The sequence below is a fragment of the Bemisia tabaci genome, chromosome 9 (assembly GCF_918797505.1).
Source record: "Bemisia tabaci chromosome 9, PGI_BMITA_v3".
Classification (NCBI taxonomy): Eukaryota; Metazoa; Arthropoda; class Insecta; order Hemiptera; family Aleyrodidae; genus Bemisia; species Bemisia tabaci.
The window spans coordinates 24396477-24412323 of record NC_092801.1 but is presented as its reverse complement, the minus strand read 5'-3'; the positions used below and the strand labels follow the sequence as shown (position 1 = coordinate 24412323).

Below are 15847 nucleotides of genomic sequence, written 5' to 3'. Positions count from 1 at the left end.
CATATTATTGTGGCTGCGCTTGTTTCGCCACCTTCTATTCCCTTTCTTTCACCAATGCAGTGGTGTGATTATTGAAAAGAACAAATCTTGACTTTCCAACTGGCATCATAAGAAGAAGAAGGCATTGAGAGACGGTAAAAACTGAATGCGACATAGAATAATTTGAGAAAAACAATTTTACATTCGAGATATCAAAACACGATGTCAATGTATAAAAAACATGGAAATACAACAAGGAATACAACATTGGTCGTCTATGAAACTATAAGACAATAAACAGCAGCCGATACTTACATGGAATCTATTAATTTACTTGCTAACAATTCAGTATGCCTGCACAGTTTTAAGAAAAGGTTGGAACCAGAGCAAATAGAGGGCATTATTTAAAAATCTGTTTCATCATAAAATTTTTTGTCGGCTTGATGCAATGAGTAAAATTTTTAATAGTTACAATAAAGTGAATAGCCTCACGAAGAATCAATGTGACACCGACTCCACCAAAAAAGTCTCTTCTTAATACTTCAATGGATAGGACCTCCTCCTTTAAATTTACAAACCACATACGGAATCATAGTTATAAAAGAGTAGTATTGAAGTTATAGTTAATTGTTACGAAAAATATCCCTGACAAAATTTTTCAAAGTCAACAATTAACCAGGGAGAAAATTGAAAGTTTACAAAAATAATCTAACACCATCATGACTTGAATCATAAAACAAATTGTGACACAATAAAACTAGGAAAATGAAAGAGAGGGTGATAATAACATGTCGATGAGAGAGGCAGAAATAAAATTAATAAATAGTTTGAGGGAAATAAGTATGAAAGTATAATGGAGAAAGCAACAGGTTTAAATAGTGTCACTTATCTTCGCACCATTCATTATCTTTGCGGACTCTCTCTTCTTCAGCTGGTGTGAAATCTTTCGGGATATTGAAAACTTTACGAATTTCATCGGGTGTTTTGCCTTTAATCATATTAGCGACCATCTTACAGGACATGTCTAGAAGGCCTTTAATATCTAAATAGTTGGCTGCTAGGATTAAATCAAACAGGGTTCCTTGATCTACTTTTAAGAAATCGACATCCCACGAGGGTATGTCATCTGTTCTCTTTTCAACATTTTCATTGTCATCAGGAATGGGTGGGTCATCTTTGTGGTGTTCAGCCCATTCAAGAACTTTCTTCAGAATTGCTGAATTGACATTTGAGACGGGCACCTCTTCTTCGTCATCTTCATATCCTAGATCTTCGATCATGGTTTTAATGGTGACTGATAACTTAGCAACTTCCAAGTCAACGGTAAATATCTCGCCATCTGAACTTTTGAGCTTGATGTTCGGCATTGTGGACACGGGAGTCAGCAGGTTTACAGGAGTATATGTAAGTACTTACAGCTTTAAACTTGTAATTGACTCCGAAAATTTGTCACTCATGAAATAGATGAGTGCAAGAAGTACCATGAGGAAGAATAGTGCAGAGGCAGATGATTCAAAAGACATACAGAAAATAGTAGAACACAGGAAATTGAAGTAAATTGAAACCTGTAGAATTGTAGAATTACACAGAAAGCATGTTCAATTCTGTCCCTTTGTTTATGTTGAGAAGTTGAGCTTGTTGACTAGAGAGTGATGAGTGATGGATGAGGAGTAAACGCGGTACCGCTTGAAAAAAAGCGGTAAATTTAAAAAAAAAAATCAAAGAGTTAGTGTTTTCTCCTTCCTTTGAAAAATTGGCATTCTGCTGCGAACAGTACCTTTTTGAAGTAGGTATGCGGTATCACACGAAATTGAAGGAAAATTTTTTACATTTAACGTTTTTTTACATTTTTTAATTTTTTAAATTTTTTTTACAAAAATTCAAATTTTTTATAAAATTTCAAATTTTTCACAATTTTTTTACATAAATTAGAATGAGAATTGTAAAAATTAGAAATTTCAACTCGAAGAACAAATCAACTTCAATTCTACACATTATCCCAATGATTTTGATTTCCATTAATCCAGATATACGTACTCGTCATTTAAATATAAATAGTTTATAATTTTTTTTTACAAAATTTCAAATTTTAATGTTCATTGCGTCACAAATTCAATTTCAAAGGGTGATTCTGAAAAAAAACTCACGAAAAAACCGATGGAACCACTCTCAGAATTTATCGTTTAGCTTCTTCAAAAATGTAAGCTTTCAAAGTGTCCAGATTTTTCCCGACTTCTCCTATTAACTCGATCCACCGTGCTACGTTGCCATCAACATACATATATTATCCCTTTAATTATGGTAAAAATGGAGCAGAAAGTTAAGAACAATATCGCGTTGTAATACATTTTCAGTGATTTTAGCGTCGCGCCAGCCAAAGAAAAGAACGCAGTCCAGTTATCTTCGCATTGTGAAGCGCCTTCAATCCGGCAAGCGGCAATCTGCCCTCTTACGCGTGCCGAGAAAGAATTCAAATGATAGCGACTGCTCCTCGCGAAAAAAAAACTGCGTTACACACAGGCCCGCCACATCCCATCTCGGGCCCTGGTGGGGGGGGAGGGGGTCCGGGGGGCCTTCCCCGGGAAATTTTTGAAATTTTAAATCTATTTGGACGCATTATGAAGCTCTTATGATGGAGATTTCCATCAATTTCTGCAGAATAATTACGCCTTTTTGTTTACTTTCAGCACCAAAAACTTTCGAATTGTTGCATTCAAAACATCTATAAATTTTTTTTTGAGGGGGCAGATGATAATTTTCAATTCTATGGGGAGCCGGGCCCCCCTGGACTCCCCTTTCGTACGTCTATGGCAAGGGAGTTAAGCCATTGAAGTCGAGGATGCCCAGAAAGGAGCCTCTTAGCATCCGACAACGGAAGAAAATGAAACACAGTTACTAAAAATATCATTCTACATATACTCAAAATCTTGAAAATCTCTAAAAAAGTGAAAAAATTGTATAGTGCCCTAGCGTGTTTTTGAAACTTTATTCACATTTTGCGGAATTTTTAGGGTAATTTTTTCACTTTTCCCTACGAGACAAGGTTACACATGAATTCGTAGTGGTTTGTCACCTGCATCACGGGCCCCTCCAGGGCCCGGGCCCCGGTACCAAGGACCCAGTATCCCCCCCTTGTGGCGGGCCTGGTTACACACCACCTCTCAGGTTTTTTTTTTTAATCAGTTTTTTAAAAAAAACTTCACAGATTATCGACATCCCCCCCCCCCCCCCCTCTGCGAATCAGACTCCTCGAAATCGGAACTGTTAGCCTTTTTACCCAAAAATAACTCTACACAAATATGAACGCAATATTATTCGAGCGACTTGGTGGATAAGGCGCATAGGTGAAGTTTTTGAAAAAAAAAAATGAGATATTAATTATTTAAAGTAAATTAGTCTTAGTGGATATTCCCTCCCAAATTCCAATTTTTCAGCATCAAAAAAGCCAGTTTGAACTTTCTTATCGCCATAAGAATCCATGTAATTTTGAAACTTCGAATACGTATTTCTCGAAATAGTAAAAACTGCCTTTATGCGCCTTTTTTTCTCCTAGCCCCTCATTTGAATTTTCATAAATTGGACTACATTTTGCAATTATTCAGAACTACAATTTCTTGCTCGGTTTATTCTAAAGGACGTGTTTACCACTAGTTTCCCTATGAACATAAGCGGTTTTATGAATAAGTCAGAAATTAATTGTACTTCCTAATCGCAAAATGCAGTCCAAATATACCTACTACTGGCTAAAGTACAGAAGAAGGAGAAAAAAGCGTACTTATCTCTGATTGCAATGTTGTTATGCTCAGATCACAATTTATTTTTATATGAAGAAACAAGCCATTCGTTTTTTAGTAAGTTTTTGTACATTTTTTTCCCAGCATCGAGAGGCTCACAGAAAAATTAGAGGCAGTTAATTCTACTTGCTTTAATAATAATATAAAATTTTTAAAATGTGGTACGAGAGTTATGCATTTTCCGACTATGGACTGCCACCGGCGTGCATGTTTTGTAAATAAAGGATATCGTAAGTATAAATGCATTCTCATTATTCTTGTAGCAAAGAGCAGATTAGTTCCGAAGTTGACTTCCGGCAGAAAATCTGCGTTCAAATTCAAAATAACCGGATCAAATTCTTAAGGTTTCGACGTTTCCACCACCGGATGCCCACCCATACTTGCTCACATCGGGCGGCGTGCAGTGAAAAGTGAATGCGATTTGCGAACAGGGTTCTTGCGGTCTGAGAAGGGGAAACAGAGACGCCCAGACGTCTTTCTGTCTGAATTCGGGTAGCACGCGCCGACTATCAGTTCTCGAAGGAAAAGATAAGCAAAAGCCGACGACGCCAAGGCCAACACAGACAGAATACAGTCTGTCGGCGCAGTCACCCTAGCGCGAGCCAATCAAAATCGGTGTTGATCGGGAGCAGTCAACTACGCGCGCCCCCACTCCATGCAGATTCATTCATCAGATTTCGGCGGTCGGCACTCTCACTGTTCGGTCGGTGTTTGCTCGAGTCGGTTGCAATGTCTCGCGTTCGGTCGGAGTGAAGCCCTCATGGCTGCAAGTGATTTCCTTTTCATGAAAGGTTTTAAGAATCTTGTACATCGTATCTCGTTGCTTATCTCGTTTGTTTCGCGAAAACTCTTCTGTGTGTATGGAAACGATCGTCGGTGTTCGCTTGAGTCGGTCGCAATGTCTCGCGTTCTGTCGGAGTTGAGCCCTCATGGCTGCAAGTGATTTTCCTTTCATGAAAGGTTTTCAGACTCTTTTACATCGTATCTCGTTGCTTATCTCGTTTGTTTCGCGAAAACTCTTCGGTGTGTATGGAAACGATCGTGTGAAGTAATTCGTCGCTTGGATTGAGTCCTCCTCGAAAGTTACTAATAATTTGTGCGCGGTGTCCGAGTGGATATTGAATGAAGGCAACTGATGCCCCAAATTACCATCAAATTTCTTGGTTTCGTCGTTTTCGGCATTTACTTTCGCCGTGTGTGGCTCGGTGTCCCGTGTGTTTCGCGGAAATTATTCAGCCATGTGCATGAAAACGATCGTGTCTATCAATTTGTCATTGTATCTAAAGATGGCCGCCATTGACAGTTTCTCTTTCTCTCGAAATTTTTGGTATTTCGTGCGCGGCGTGTGAGTGAACCGAATTTGGATAACTGAAATATGCTAAATCCTAAATTTTCATCGATTTTCGTAATTTCCGGTGTTTCGGTGTGCCTTTGTGAACCTCTCCATTTTCTGTTGAACATACCTATTTTTCCCGGGATTTTCTTCATTTTCGGTGTGCCTACGTGAAACTCTCCATTCTTCTTTGATCATCTTATTCGCGCGGGATTTTCTTCGGTGTTCAGTGCTGTTGAGGGAGGGGGTAGGGGAGGGATTCGGTAGTGAAGCTCGTCCCTTCTGTCGGCGTATTTCTGTTTTCTGTGTGTGCGTCGCGTCGCGGCAAGTGTTACCTAGACACAGTATCGTCTGTGTGTGTGTGTCTGCGTCTCCTTCTCAACCTACCTACCAGGATTATTTTGATAAATATTTCCATACTATTTGAAGGAGTCGGATACCTTCATGCTTCCTTTGATGTGTGCATATCTTGGCGTGGTCTGGATTCAGGTCAGAATTTTTGCACATAACTTACTTAGATTCTGCTCAGATTTGGTGTCATGATTTCAAAACTGTGTGTTACTCATACTTTATTCGCCTCTTTCTCGTCTTCCTTAACCTATGCATTTCCGTCCTGTTGTTTTTACGTTTATTGTGCTTCATTTTTACAGTTCTTATCCTTTCGTAAAAGCCAAGGACAAGTAGATAGGTGAATTTTGATGTCATGTTCCTTAGCTAGGTCTGTCTTCTACGGGCAGACATTGTAATTTCTGAGAAAATCATGGTTAGGTGTTTGAGTTAAACACAATTCAAATAATAATTAGGTATCTACAGAGACCTGTCTTTCAAAGTTTCTCGTCTTATCTTAGCACCTCTTTTTGCTTATTGCCGGTTTGAAATTAAGTAGTCGGAAATTCCAGCACCATTGAGCGAACTGTAGGTATGAGAGGGATAACTTCTGATTAAAGTGCTTTGAGTCGAGGTCTGTTAACACTCTATTTTTATAGGTGGAAAATTTTTAGGTTTTCAACCGTCTTTTTCCTAAACTTTAACTAAATCCTTGGGGAGATAAGGGGGGGGGGGAAGGTTGTTCGGAGGTGGCGAAATTTGCTGCCAAACAAAAATTTCCGAAAAAATCAAAATGCTTACAATTGCTCCAATATAGGGGGAGGTATCTATTTACTGCTCCCTTGCCCCAGCCCAAATTACTCACTTTAAATGTGCGAGTTGGGGCAATTTTTTATTTTTTTGTTTCCGCATGAAATTCTATATTGACGGTGTAAGTCGGCAATCACGTAACTCTGTTAACGTGGTCGTAGACTTCCTGTCATACTTGATTTTTTAAACGGAAAAATACTCAACGGCATTTCTTTAAAACTGCCGTGATTTTTCTACTCCGTGCGAAGAAAATTCCGCCAAAACTTCAAAGAATGATTTCAATTTGTTCTTCTCTGATAAAGGAACGTAGAGGTGGAGATTTTCAGACGCCGTAAACGAGTTATCGACGGTGTAATGAGTCGGAAATCACATAACTCGTTTGCGGTGTCTGAAAATTTCCGCCTCTATGTTATTTTTTTAAAAGAGAAAAAACTGACATCATTCCTTGAAGTTTTTGCAGAATTTTCTTCGCGTAGAGAAAAAAAATCACTGGGGTTTTAAAGAATGGCCGTTGAGAAGTTTTCCGTTTAAAAAATAAAGTGTGATAGGAAGTCTGCGACGTCGCAAATCGAGTTATGTGATTGCCGACTTTACACCGTCGATATACTTATCTCTCCATCTTAGTAGGTAGATCATAGCACGATTTGAGTTTCTCTTTTCAATATTTGTCATTCCTTACCTTTCCTGTTCACCTTCCTCACTCATAGAAATAGGCACCTCACAAAATTAAATCGTTCTTGACTTTTGTCTTTCCTTTTCTGTTCTTTACATTTCTTATCTTATGTTTAGTGTTGTAACTATTTTAAAAAAAAGATAACTATCTTTAAATAACCTAATTTATAAAATGTCTTGTATGTGTTAGGGATTTGTAATTTAAGGTGCTTCGACGGACGCCATTTTTCGTGTCCGAGCGACGTGCGATTTATCGCATCGATTCGTTCCATAATTTCAGCTACTTGTCATTTTTTCGAATTTTGAGATCGCAATTCTGTCGTCAGTAGACTAAAGAATTCACTTATCCATTTTGACAAAGAAATTTAACGTAATAAAGGCAGGATTTTTTTAGAGGAAATATATCACATTCGAGTGCAGTACCCATATCAGTATCGAATACGATATCTCTCCTCTTAAAAAACCACGCCTTATTTAAGGAGAATTTCTTTGTCAAATTTGGTTTGTGGATTCTTCAGTCTCGTGTCATCAGAAATGCGATCTCAAAATTCCAAAAAAATGACAAGTAGCTGAAATTCTGGAACTAATCGATGCGATTTATTGTCTGTCGTTCTGACACAAAATACAGCGTCCGCATCGAATCACCTTCAGTAATTTTTCTAACTTTTTCGTTCGAAATTTCGTGAGAAACACTATGGTGCCACTGGTTTTCTCTGAAATCGATTCCCAAGCTCAAAAAAGCTCTCGAAGTTGAAGCTGTGGTGGAGGGGATATCTCATACGCAACGTTGAGAATGTACCTCTACATCCAGTCTTTTCCGTGCAAAGATAGGGATCACATACATTAGTAGAGTTGCCACTTTTTCTGGAGACTCAAAGTTGGAACCACGGCAATCCTGCTAATGCATTTGCTTCCTATCTTTGCATGGAAAATTTGATTGGATGGAGAGATGGACTCTCATTGTTGCGCGGGATATCTCCTCCATTACGGACTGAACTCGGAGAGCTTTTTTAGGTTTGGAAATTGATTTCAGAGAAAACAAGTGACACCAATGTGTTTCTCACGAAATTTTACGCAAAATAAGATGACCTTATTGAGATCAATAGTGGGTGGATGTTGATCCCTCCTGCGTGGATGTTGTCCTAGAAGGGGGGCGGTGGGAACCCGGGACTAAGGGTGAGTGCACGTGGTTCGTTGGACAATCGGGTGGGCAGTTGGTCGAACGTTTTTTCGATCGATAGCTTTTTCCTTCCCCGGGCAAAAGCTATCGAGAGACCGTCCGACCTACTGCCCATCTGACGGTTTGACAAACGGTGAGTGCATGTGGTTTGTTGGACAGTGTGAGTGAATGTGGCTTGTTGAACGGTCGGGTGGGCAGTCGGTCGAGCAGTCTGTCGATCGGTTTTTCTCCGGAAAAAGCTTTCGAGAGATTGTTCGACCTACTGCCCACCTGACGGTTTGACAAACGGTGAGTGCATGCGGTTTGTTGGACGGTGTGAGTGCTTGTGGTTTGTTAGATGGCCGGGTGGGCAGTCGGTCGAACGATTTGTCGATCGCTTTTTCCCCGGAAAAAGCTTTTGAGAGATCGTTCGACTTATACTGTTCATCTGACGGTCTGACAAACGGTGAGTGCTTGTGGTTTGTTAGACGGCCGGGTGGGCAGTCGATCGCACGATTTGTCGATTGCTTTTTCCCCGGAAATAGCTTTCGAGAGATCGTTCGAACTATACTTTCCACCTGACGGTCTGACAAACCGCCAGGCCTCACCTGGCTCTCGTTGCACCGTCAGGTTACGATCAGTAACTCCCATCATTGTGTGGTCAGCGATGACTTCACTTTGACGGGAGTGCGTTCGTTCCCTGTTGATGCAACGAGCGCTCTGCATGATTTTGACCCGGGATGCCGTTTTCTTTTTATATCATCCACCCTGGGTACACCTGCCGTCGAGTGGCAAAGTCTGCGGTCGAACTCCCGCCGGCGCTGGCCTGCGGCCGTTTCGTCGTTGCGCGTCATTGCCGTGATTTGCACGTCAGGCCTGGGTTCCGTTCCGGATCGTCCGGAACGGAATCCTGGTCAAACGGAACTTTTCCGGGGCCGAATGCACCTCTCACCCTTTACTAAGGCACCAAATTTTACTTTCATAAAAAACCTGCATCCGACTTACGTCCCGTGGTTAAAAATGTCACACATGTCAAGGTTGCCACGGTCAGGGAATTCAGGGAAAACCTGGAAAAGTCAGGGGAAAAAAGTGCTCTGGAAAACCTGGAAAAGTCAGGGAATTTGACCATAAACAGCTAAAAATCAGGGAAAAATTGACAGTTTTCACGAGTTGCTTAAAACCTTTCTTTTTTCGGCTTGAACGCAATATAAATTGCGATGAAGTGGCATATCTCGCGATGCATTCAAGAATTAAGTATTTCCAAATGTTCTACAATTAATTTCTGACTACTTAGCTTAAGCGCGTTTCAAATGAGACGCTATATTAGTGCGATGGTAGCTAGCAAGGTATAAATTTGGCCGTGCGATCATGGCGCGCGTTCTCAAAGGTCAGGGAATTTCTCCATTTTTCGTCAGGGAAAACCTGGAAAAGTCAGGGGAAATCATTTCCAAATTTTCGTGGCAACCCTGACATGTGTCCTATAAGGGAAAAAAGCGGCGACTCACTATTGCCCTGACCTGAAATAAATTGGAAATTTTACTTGCGTCGCGCGGCAGACGCAGGTTTGCAGCTTCTCGAATTTTCTACTCTTAAACGCGGGAGGCAATGAACCGATTATTTTCCAAATCACGGAAACGCCAAAATTGCGAATTCAAGAAAAACAAGAAAACCCGTTTTATTCGTTTTGTTGACCATCTTCGAACTCCAAAATACGACTGATCCCGTAGATGGCTATTTTGAAATCAGGCATGATTGATCGCATCAGAGAAAACAAAGAAAGAACAACCCCTCTACCACTAAAATATAGATTGGCGCTTAAGTGGTTTAGAAAATAATCGGTTCAAATGGGTCGTAAGTCGGATGCAGCCCTTGAAAAAAGTAGTTTTTTAAAACCTTCTATTGAATTTGTTTCCTTATTCAGAGATTAAATTTTACATAATTATGCACAATTTTTTACTACTACTACTACTACTACTACTACTATTACTACTACTGCTATTACTGCATCTATTTTACCTTCAATATCAAAAATTCACCGGGGGAGTCCCCTCGAACCTCCCCTTTCCAGGCGGTGGTTGCCCCCAAGTTGCCCGTCACTTCAATTTGTCCCGGGCCCCATCTTGTGTTTTGGCGGCCCTGCTTTCCTTACTCTGAGACTCAACCTTCTTTTATCTTCTTCACGTGGAGAATTTGCAGGTATCGAAAATTTGATAAATATCATACGCAAGAGGAATTTAGAACTGAGCACGAGAATACTTTTGGTTCTTAAATTGAACAGTTTTTGGAAGAGATATGATTATCAGATGGCCCAATCTGATAAAATTTTTGGGTTTAGATGGGAATTGCCGCCTGACACCGTCACCAAGCGTTAAATTTTTCACTTTTAAATCTCTTCTAAAATTTCCCATTTAATAAAAAAATGATAAAAATTACTGTGAGCTCCGTTCATTAAGCACTCTCAGTTGAAGCGAGCTCCGTTCATTAAGCACTCTCAGTTGAAGCAACAACATTTTTTCGTGCAAATTCTCCAGGCTACTGTGAACGTTCCAGGCTAGGTACTCCGGAAACGTTTGCTAGATCTTTCCCGCTACTTATTTTCCGTTCCCGGCATTTGATCTCATCGGGAAATATTGGTCCCTACAAACAAAAAAGCGGTTTAACTAAAAATGAATGTTATAGTTTTTAAATGCAACCCATCTTTCAAGCCGCATACTCTCGTGATATCCATCTAACAAGTCGTCGAGAATGAATGAGGTGCGACTGAGGTATCGCTCCTCTTAATCATCACAATTATTTTTCATTCTAGGTACGAGAATTTTTAAGTTTTTTCAAACTTTAGAGTCGTCTGCCACCCTCTTGAATATATTCATTATCATAGATTCAAGTTCAAGACATTTTATTGGGTTCGCCATTTTTCTGGAACTTGACCAATGACAACCTTGTTAGACTTTCAGTTCGTATTTTTTTGCTTCTTGTACTGTCCACCGAAGAGTCTCTTAGCACCACGCATTTCATGAAAACGCGTCCCTGCTAGTTTGGATCAATATATAGACAAGTTTGATTTTGTCACTTTAATGTTTGCTAATTTAATAGCGCGATAAAAACATTTACATGAACTTATAGTAAGAATAAAGTTAAGAGCTCATGTAGGTAACATATTTCCAACTTAAATGCGGGAATCCTTCCCTTTAACTCAATTACCTAATAATTAGTTTAAATTGATTTGAGAGATCATAGCTCACTTGAAACTTTTCACCAATGATCTTGAGTTGTAGTTCAGGGAGCGTCCATAAGTTACTTAACGCACTTTTCTGGCATTCCCCCCCCCTCCTTCTCCCCCTGTAATGATTTATAACGCAACCACGGACCCCCTTAATCATTACGTAACTCTTTAACAGCCCAAAAATTGTGGGAGATTGTTGAATATATAGCTGTATAATTGAATTTTTTGTAAAGATAGTGTGACAAATAACCATGAAGAATAAAGAATGATACTTTTCTGATTCTCTGTGTTTTTAACCAACTGAGAGGGTTACGTAACGCTGGCACTGATCCAACCACCCCCCCCCCCCCCCCAATAGCGTTACGAAATGTATAGACGCTCCCAAAGACTGTAAAATTTGTTGAGGAATAGTTGTATCACACCGATTTGCGTCCTGGTGCTTAATGGACGTTCACTATATGAACTTCAATGTATGAGTTTGAGGAAAGCGTAGATAAGCGGACCATTGTCAAACTTAAAAAAAATTGAACTTAAACACCTTGAGGCTCAAAGAAGGTGGAAAAAATCCCAAGTACTTAGTATCATTCAAGGTCGCCTATGGAGAAGAGATCGGAACGTTTCATTTTGTTTTTTTGTTTAAAAAAGAGAAGTGAAAAGCTTCTATCTTTGATCACTCGGATGGTTTTGATTTCGATCAACTGTCGTTTTATTGCCTTGAACCCAATTTATGATTTAGGATGGAAATTTTAGTAATGTGACCAAGTCTATTCTTTTCTCAAGGAAACACGAGTCACAAATTCAGGAAAATGAGAATTTTGCCTCTAGAAATATTAGTAAAATGGCTAAGTCCATCCTTTTATCAAGGAAAAATGAGTTCAAAATTTAGGAAAATCAGCATTTTTCCCCTCATATATTTTTATTATAGATTATAGACAGGGACATTTCTTAGTAATTTTTCGACTTGCTAGCCGCCTTTAGTTTCAGTCGCCTTTAACTTTTGGTCACGCGTCTTCTTACGCTCAAAGTTTTCTAGGTTACTATGAAGTACTTCGTGTCATCGGTGTCTGCGCTTTTGTTCTGTCAATGGTTTAATGTGAATCAGGAATTTTATTTCAAACTTAGTTCTACAAAATTGCATCATGAAACTAGACTCTTTGCGAGGTTTCTTGCGTTTGGAACTCACTTAGTTTAGTGTTAAGTTTGAACTTAATTGACGGGAATAATTATTTTAGAGTAAATTTTATATGGATCAAGTTCTTCAAGGAAGGACATCCTTAATTTTGAACATGACTTAAAGCTTAGGAATCTAAACAAACCTAGATTGGCTGTCGATTTGACAGAGGGCAGTTTATTGGGGTTTTCCTTAATATCGTTGGTTTTCTTTCAAATCTGAGAATTTTGAAACTAAAAAAAATTACTCCCCTCCCTGCCCTCCTCGTTCTCAATTCGGAAGGCGTTTCGGTTGTTTAGAAATCATTAAAGCATGAGCAGAACTTACGCAAGATCGGGTGTTGTGTAATTTGATAGTAAGAACAGCTCAGAATTGGTCCTGAGACGACTCTATTTTTCAAAATCTTGCGGGGGAGGCCCCCCCCCCCCCCGATCCCCTTTAAGGCTCGAGAAATCCCCCTAGCTTCTCTACAGATCTGCGGAACCCCAACCATTCTCCATGGCGGGGTGTTTTTTAAGGTCCCTTGACTTCCCTCGACGAGGTGTCCTTTTGGCCCCCCCCCCCCCCCCCAAAATGTTCCAACTCCAGCCCTTGTTTAGCAACTCCAATGTTTGTCAGGATCCTCTCGGTGCTAGCAACTCTTTTAGTTGATTGACGCCTCGCTGTCAAAAATTATTGCAACTCAGTCTGCAAGAAAATTATACAAATCATATAATCGTGTTACATTACAACGTTGTTGGTAATCGTAATGTAACTGACATAATGCATGAATAGACTCTTAATTTTTTTTAAAATAAGTCTTGCGTTTTATTTCGACATGGCAAGCCTGACAGTGACTTAGATGCCTAATTTTCCTCGTCAAGTTTTCGCTCTGCGAATAATGCAAACATCAGCTATAAGTATGTTTTTTCTGTGCCTATACTCAAACGCGGTTTTTAAAATATCGAGGGGAATGTAGAGTAGACGGTAGGCAAGTAATGCAAATGGAAACGTTCAAACAAGTTTCGTATTTGGTGATGATGAATTTCTCTGCCACGGTGTGGCATTACTGAAACTGTATATGTTTATGATTTTAAAATATGTGTGCAATGTTTATATTGTATGATTTTAACTGAAGCATCGATGAAAACTTGCAAAAAGATTATTTCTTCCACTTGAAATAAAAATGCGTCAATGTTGTACATTAAGTAACGCATGGTGTACGTTCAGTTGTTCGCGCATTCAGTGCGAAGGTTGATGCGCTTCTAATTGTAAGCAAATTTGTCCAATCTGTAGCGTTTAAGGGTTACTTTCTCCAGCTTTCAATCAACTTAATTTTTTTTTTGTCAGATAGCTGGCCTTTTTTTTTATTTTTTTTTCTTCTTTTGATATGAAACACATATGAATTAAAATTTGCCGGAATATTGGTTAAAACTGGTCGTAACCTGGCGCAGTACATAGACATACCTTAATTAAAATGTGATCATGTTTTAGACGTAATTTATGCGAGTAATGTTTCGAGTTCAGAATGAGCCAAGGACAAGGGATTAGTCTCATAATGATCAAAATTGCTTCCTGTATTATTTAAGAAAGATTTTTTTCTTTTAAAAGAAAACATTTCTTTCCTGCTCTCTCCAAAACGCTACATTTTTATGGCCAAAAAAAGAGAAAGAAATAGTACCTAAGTAAAGCAACGTAATTCACACATCAAAGATACCCTCTGACAAACAATACAGAAAGCGATTTTGATCGTTTTTAAGACAACCAGAGAGGGTTTTAGCTCAAACATAACGTGAGACCTTTCTACTGCGAGCTTGAAAAAATTGCTAAAATTAATTTTGGAAGGAAGAGTCTGCCTGATCTATGTGTTTATTATTTTGTTAATGCACCTATCTAGATGAGGGAACTATAATGGCACGTACGTAATCTTTGAAAAAAGCCAGAAATTATAGCTCGTGTTTCCAAAATTAAGTTCCATTCTCGTGTACTCGTAGCTTTGAAGTGTATAAATGCCTATAGTCTGCAGGGGCTGTCTGCAGCTTCATTTTCATGCCTTGCTGAAGAATAATGCCGTATGAACCCTCTGACGTTGCCAAATCTCCTCCGTTAAAGTACCAGTTTTCAAGGAAACTTGTGGATATTTTTCTCCCAATTCCTCAGGGAATTTCATTCGCAACTTAATCTACTCTCTCTGAAAATTTCAAAAAAAAAATATCGATAACTTTCCCCGAAAATGAATGTTTGAAAGTGGGAGGTGAGGCAACATTTGGATGGTCATGCGGCTATTTTCCCTTCCCATGGCAGTGTTGTAAATTGTGTATAAATAAGTGTCGTTTATTCTCGGTCCGTGGGTTTCACGCCAATCATCCCTATCGTCGCAACGTTTCCAGCCCTTTTCCCATCTCTTGACGTGTGCTCATGGGAGTTTCAACCGGACTTTGTTGCAACCATCAGTTGAATTTTTATTCGAAGAAGGCAACTGGATTCAATTCGGTCAATGAACGTATCCTGAAGAAGATATTTTCCGTTGTCAAACTCTCAGTAGAAGTAATGGTCGCAAGATCACATTCGTTCACACATTCACGAAATACGTTTCATACAAAATGCACGTGAATACTACAAGGATATATTCTGATTTCCAGTTGCCTGAATTTCACCCTAAATCATGTGAAATTCTGTTCAAGTCAAAGTCAAATTGTCGCGGAAAATCATCGAGGTGGCGAAAAATTCACAAGTTGGTGAACATATCCTGTTGAGATAGCAGCCTTCGCTGGTAATGGCGTTACTCGAGGCGCATCCTTGCGTTCGATGGCGCAATGCTTGAAGTTTTCATTAGACTTTGCAGGCGCTCCAAACGGCACATGCTGACGTAGCCTCGATGGTGAGGCAATTGGCGCATATTCGCGTTCGATGGTGCAATGTTGGAGGTATTCACACGATGTTGCAGGCGCTCCAAACGATTCATGCTGACTTCACTTCGTTGGTATTTCGCATGACTGTGCAAAATCACGGCATCCGGACAGGAGACGAGACGGGTCCCGAACTTCATCCCGAAATTTTCCTGTTTTCATCAAATTGTTGATCGTACATTTCTCGAGGCATTCAAGTCCGTCAAATTTTCTTTTTGAAATGTCAATTTGAAAATTGAAATTACGTATTTGCCAACTCAGTGCGCTGAAAAATGTAACTGGTCCACGAATTTTAGTCGACTGACTTCTAGGCCCGAGGTTTCAGCTGACTGGGCCGTAGTAACGACCAATGACGCACGAACCCTTGATCAAATCAATGCAGCACAATTGAATCACGAACGTTGCAAATCAATGCAGCACAATAGATTGAAATCAACGCACGTTCATTTCCTGAAATCGAACGTCAGCTCGCCAACTTTCGTCAAAAATTT

General features: G+C 39.7%; 1 pseudogene; it reads right to left on the bottom strand.

Moving 5' to 3' along the window:
* Positions 1 to 158: 158 nt before the first annotated feature.
* LOC109039231 (S-phase kinase-associated protein 1 pseudogene) lies at positions 159 to 1594 on the bottom strand (annotated as a pseudogene).
* Between the last annotated feature and the right edge of the window lie 14253 nt (positions 1595 to 15847).